The following is a 6,113-nucleotide window of genomic DNA, read 5'->3' as shown; positions in this document are numbered from 1 at the left end:
GCAGAAATCAGCGATCTTGAAATGAGTAAGACTTGGTAGTTAATTTGGGAGGAAAAATAAGTACCATCAAATTCATAACCTGATGCTTCAGTGAGGCTAATAAAGGTGCTTTGATGACCACTATCATCATTAGACATTTCCCCAGCTTTCCTCATTTCCCTCAGAGAAATTCTCACCAGGCCCTTCAGAGATGAATATATTGGGTTTAGAGAGTCAGATCTGGGTTCAAGACACTTTGCCACTTGCTGTAGTGAGATTTTGGGCAAAACTTACACTTAACTCCAGTCTCCTTTCTGAAAGGTTGCTAGTCTTGTTATGCACTCTGTAGGGACGTTATGGGATGAAATGAAATAATGTTTAAATGCAATTTGTGAGGCTGAATGTTGGCACAGTGGTCAAATGCAAAGCTCTATGAGACTGATTCAAATAGGAAGGTTTTGGATCCACAATAAGAAACCTCCTTGAGTACAATGGGCATGTGCGTACCCATGATCTGGACTGCCTGAAGCTGAGGGTGGATTGTGGCATCAAGACCCTGTTGAGGTCTTGTCTCTCTGGTTCTGTATCTCTCACTCATTAAATAAAAAATTAAACTCAGGACCAACAGATGGCATAATGATTATGTCACTGGATTCTCACGTAGTTTGAGTCCCAGACCTGGTGGCTGAAAACTCACACCAGGCACATGTGTGTGTGTGTGCCCAAAATCCCAAGAGGAGAATGAAATAAAAGGGATTGTGGCATGGACATCCCCCTGGGGGTGATTTCTCACTTTCTGTCTCTCTGTCTTTGGCTGGTGAGCACCACACCCTATAACAAAAATCTCTCAAAAAATAAATAAACACATAATAAACTTTTGAAAAGTTTAAATAAATAAATTAATAAATACCATTTATTCTGAGTCAGCTCAGCCAAGCACTCTGAAGATACTAGAGAAATTCATATAATGAGGTGAGTTTTCTTTTTTCCTTTTTTTTTTTTTTTTGGAGAGGTTTTTGCTATAGGGCGCGTGTGCTCGCCAGACAGACAGAGAGAGAGACAGAGAGAGAAACAGAAAGTGAGAAATCACCCCCCAGGGGGGATGGCCATGCCACAATCCCTTCTCCTCCACTCTCCTCTCAGGAGAGTGTATGCACACGCATGTGGCATGAGTTTGATCCACCAGGTCCGGGACTCGAACCAAGGTCGACTACATGGGAGTCCTGCAACAGTCATTACGTCAACTGCTGGTCCCAATGAAGTGAGTTTTCATATTTGGATACTGAAGTCCCAAGACTATTTGGGAACCAGAATGGATCCCAGAACTGACTTCTGTTGAGTTCAGTAACAAACCTTTGACACGTGATGCATTGAAAATGTCCATCAGGGGGTCTGCAGGTGAAATTGTGGTTGAGGTGCTGGGCTCCCACATGACCAACAGTGGTTTGAGTCCTGGACCTGGTGGCTTTAAAGTCTCACTGGGTATGAGTGCATGCATTCCCAAAATCCTGATAGGAGAATGGAGTAGAAGAGACTGCAGCATGGTCATCACTCCTGGGGAATGGTTTCTCATTTTCTCTCTCTCTGTCTCTCTCAGGAAAGTACACATTCCCTATGGCAAAAAAAAAAAACAAAAAAAACAAAACAAAACAAAATACCCATCAAGTACCTACATCCATACCATATATTTAAGAAATCCAGAATCACAAAATCCCTTATCAAATTCATTAGCTTGCCAGTTCTCAAGATTCTCATTTCCCTCAGTGTCAAAAATACCTCAACATACGGGACCATCAGTTAGCGTAATGGCTATGTCGCTGGACTCCCATGTAGTTGACTGTGGTTCGCGTCCCAGACCCAGTGGCTTAAAACTCATGTCGGGGGTATGGGCGGGGGTGCCCAAGATGCCCCGCGGCGCAGTGCGTGCCCAAGATCCCGAGAGGAGAATGGAGGAGAAGGGATTGCGGAGTGGCCATCCCCCCTGGGGGGTGATTTCTCACTTTCTGTCTCTCTGTTTCGCTCTATCTGTCTGGCAAGCACACATGCCCTATAGCAAAAACCTCTCAAAAAAATAAAAAAAAATACCTCAACATTTAATGCTTACCATAAAAAGCTTTTATTTTCTTACTCACCCTCTGAAGGTCGTCTGGAATGTGGCTGGGCTGAGATGGCCTCAGCTGTGTTTAGTTCTGAGCCTTGGGTTGGGCTTAGAACTGCTTCCTGTGATGCTCATCCTGGTGATCAAGGAAATGCCAAAGGCAAGTCTGAGCATGCAAAACACCTCAAGGCTCCGCATGAATTACATCCACTGGCACCTAATGGTCAAAGCAAGTGACAAGACCAAGCCCAACTGTAAGATCACGGCAAGGAGAGGGATGTATACAGTTACCACAAGGGAATGAGGAATTGGGGCCATATAGCATCCTACCACACTGGGAACCAAATGCCTTTGGTTTTTTGGTTTTTTTTTTTTTAATTGCCAGAGGGAATACAGACTTACCAGAGAGAGACAGAGAGATGCATTGAGGAGATAATCAGCCCCAGTGGGGCATAGTCATGGCACAATCCCTTCTCCTCCGTTTATCCATTCTGCTGAGATTTTGAGTGTGTGTGCACACATACCTGATGTGTTTTAAGCTGCCAAAGTTGGGACTCAAACCCTGGTCAGCCATGTGGGATCTGCTAGGGTGTAAGGATGCCCCCCTAGTTCTTTTAAACTTCCAAGTATGTACAACACTCCCAGGTAACTTGAATGACTTAAATCTAGGAGAAGCATGTAAAGAAATACTAGATACTCTCTGGGCTTGGGATTAAAATTGAATAATGCACAAAACAGGTGCTCGGTAAATGTCCATTGTAAGGATGAACAATGAGTCACCCAGAAGCAGCTCCAGCAACTGGCCGCCTGCTCTTTCTCTAGAAGTAGCCGCCCACATGGCCCCCTCCTCTGCAGCCACCATGACTCATGACTCAGCTTCTCTGTCCTTGTTCTTTCCTGGCTTCTTTGATTACTTTGTCTTTTCTCCATGACTGCCTCATCGCTTAAATTCCCCCCAAAGGAAGGATTCTATTGAACTGATTTGCTATCTTTCAATCTAGACAGAGATCTTACCACATGCTACCTCATTGGCACCACTTGGCCAGTAAATAAAGACTTCTTTTTAGGTTGCTCAACACTTGTCCAATCAGAAAGCATGTAAAAAACCTGTAAGGAAGGCCTTGTGGCTACAGTCCTCAGCAAGGGTTGTGGGCTTTGCTGTCACTTAGAGGCTCAAGGACTTTGTGTTGACTTGTCCTCTCTCTCTCTCTCTCTCTGTAGTGCTTCATCCTGTGATTTGAAAAATAACTTTCTCTAGCACAGAGAGGTCTTCTCCCTACAGAGCGTTCATCACAATCTGATGAGCCAACAGCCCTCATCTCATCATTCGACCACTAGCTGGCTAGAGCTCCAGGCTCCGGCGGAGCATGTGCTGCCCCAGCATGGCACTGCTGGCGCCTACTGAGGCAGGACTACTTTTTACATCTTGTCATGATAACCCTCCTCCCTAAATCACTGAGGACTGATGAGGACCCAAGGCAGCTGAACTGAAAGCAATAGAATGTGTGTGTGTGTGTGTGTGTGTGTGTGTGTGTATCTTTCAATGTAAAGAAACTCCTTTAGAGAATGGGCATGCTGGGGACATCCAAGGTGAGGAGAGTAGAGAGGGTGGGGATTTTTCTTGGCAGATCAGTGGAAGATGAGAGGGTCAGGGTGGTGACTCCTGACGTGAGGTGGAGAAGTTGGAGGCTGGAGCTGTGGGGGCAGAGCTTGAAGAGCATAGAAACCCCTAGCTGGGGAACCAGCAGTTAGCGTAATGGCTATGTCGCTGGACTCCCACGCAGTTGACCGCAGTTCGCGTCCCAGACCCGGTGGCTTAGAACTCACGCCGGGCGCGTGTGCCTGTGTGCCCAAGATCCCGAGAGGAGAATGGAGGAGAAGGGATTGCGGTGTGACCATCGCCCCTGGGGGGTGATTTCTCGCTTTCTGTCTCTATGTCTCTCTCTGTCTGTCTGGCAAGTGCACACGCCCTATAGCAAAAAACCTCTCCAAAAAAAAAAAAAAGAAAGAAACCCCTAGCTGCACTGGAAAGAACCAGAAAGAGAACATAAGGGTAGACTAAGGATTGAACTGAACACACTCAGTAGACTGTGTCCCACAGGACAGGAGGGGCTCTGTGGGTTAGGGGCAAAGACAGGGCATCCGATTGGAACATGATGAGTTAGACCCCGAGTGCCTTGGGGCCTCAGGTGTTTCACTCCTCCTTGTATCTCCAGTGCCAGAGACACTTGGCAACACCTAGGTGAACTCAGTGGATGTTAGATAAATGAATTAACCTTTTAATTAATAAATGAAATACTGAACTGCATGGTTTGAAATTGAAGTTTGGGTAAGCCTTGTACTTACACAAAAAAGATGGACTTTCAAAAATGTGTAAAACTGACAGAGGGGGAAGGGAGAAAGAAAATGAAAAATGAATGTATGAGAAAGATTAAAACCCTGTCATTTGCAACAACATGGATGAACCTGGAGGACATTATGTTAAGTGAAATAAACCAGGCACAGAAGGAAAGTTCCACATGGTCTCACTCATGTGTGGAAGCTAAAAATGCTGGGTCATAGAAGCAGGAAGTAGAGGCAAGTCTGAACATGCAAAACATCTCAAGCCTCTGCATAAATTACATCCGGTGGACAGGGGGCTGGGAAGGGTACGGGTCAGAGTGGCCATGAATACAATACAATAGATAGGAGGGATAAGTTCTGGTGTTTTATTGCACAGCAGGGTGGATTCGTTAATAATGTACTGTATATTTCAAAAGAGTTGTTAGAGAGCATTTTAAATGTCCCCACCACAAAGAAATGATAAATGTTTGAGGTGATGGATATGCTAATTACCCTGACCTGATCATTAAGCAATGTGCGCATGTATTGACACAGCACACCGTCCTTATAAATATGTATGGTTTTATGTGCTAATTAAAAATAAAATAGGACTAGGTCTGGTCCCATGGTCTAGTGGTTAGGGGAGACAGCTGCCCTATGACTGGCCATATGGTTCAAATCCCAGCACTGGCAGCTTGACAGACACATTAGGCACACAGGCGTACATGCCTAAAATGGCAACGGGAGGGACAATAGAGAAAGGGTCGTACCTGGCCATGCCCCATGCGAGTGCTTCCTCGGGACCAGTGCGTGGTGCCATGGCTACGTCGCTGGACTCCCATTTTTTTTTTTCCTTCTGGAAGATGTATTTAAGGGCAAAATGAAAGATGAATTTAAGGCAAAAATATTTCTAAAATGTATATTTTAATACACTTTCTTCTGCATGCACCCCTAGTAAGGGGAAGATGTAAAACTTTTACACAAATCAGCTAACATTATATTGACTCATTTCAACTCAGGTTTTAACTCCTTCACTTCAGGTGCCCTCACTGTGAGGCTGTTGTGCAGTCTGGCTTTTCTTCCCTGCCCTCTCTAGCCCAAGTGAGCCTCACGACATAACCAGCTCATTCCAATCTCTCATCTCACTGCCACCTCCAGGACTTAATTTATAAAACTTCCCCTCAGCATGTGGGTGGCTGAAATGATCTCTCGGGACAGACCAGGACCCAAGGCTGCAGGAATGACCTCAGTCAGCTGCTGATGTGGGCCTCGAACTTGGCACAGCGTAACCTGAAGGGCTGCTGATCCTGGCAATAAAGACAATTGTGTCTGTGAGTGGGGACAGTTGTGTACATTTCAACACAGCCCATCTTAGCCTTGAACCTGCAGAGGAAGAGAAAATCAGAATTTTAATTCTGACAGTTTAGCAAACCCATTTTTATACCTTCTGGGATGCACATGGAGGGCTATGCAAATGTACCAGAAAGATTTTTCTTAATCAAAAAGAATATATTGGGCTGTCAGAAAAGTCATGATGTATTTTTCTGTGTAAAACTGTGTCGTGACATTTCCGATGACCCAATAGTTTTGAACTGGAAGAAGACTCATGTCAAAAATACTAGAAAGGGGAGAGAAACTACTTCTAGCAGATCATGCCATAGAAGTATATTTTCACCTAGGGGCGCATTGAGAACGTGGAGGAGAGTTTCGTAGG

General features: G+C 45.0%; 1 protein-coding gene and 1 long non-coding RNA gene across 3 annotated transcripts in view; one reads left to right on the top strand and one right to left on the bottom strand.

Moving 5' to 3' along the window:
* LOC102478754 (uncharacterized) overlaps positions 1-5,219 on the bottom strand; it is a 15,450-nt gene extending 10,231 nt beyond the window's left edge. Inside the window, exons 1-2 of the long non-coding RNA XR_335176.1 lie at positions 5,170-5,219; positions 2,112-2,294 (exon numbers count right to left, since the gene is read on the bottom strand). This is a non-coding gene — a long non-coding RNA (uncharacterized LOC102478754). The remainder of the gene's footprint in view (positions 1-2,111; positions 2,295-5,169) is intronic.
* Positions 1-6,113, top strand: part of CDH13 (cadherin 13) — a 1,127,839-nt gene that overhangs the window by 375,375 nt on the left and 746,351 nt on the right. The gene's annotated exons all lie outside the window — the stretch shown is intronic.

The sequence above is a fragment of the Tupaia chinensis genome, unplaced genomic scaffold, assembly GCF_000334495.1.
Source record: "Tupaia chinensis unplaced genomic scaffold, TupChi_1.0 Scaffold000355_1, whole genome shotgun sequence".
NCBI classification, from domain to species: Eukaryota; Metazoa; Chordata; class Mammalia; order Scandentia; family Tupaiidae; genus Tupaia; species Tupaia belangeri.
Note: the sequence above shows the minus strand (reverse complement) of the source record. Positions and strands in the feature narration are given on the sequence as shown.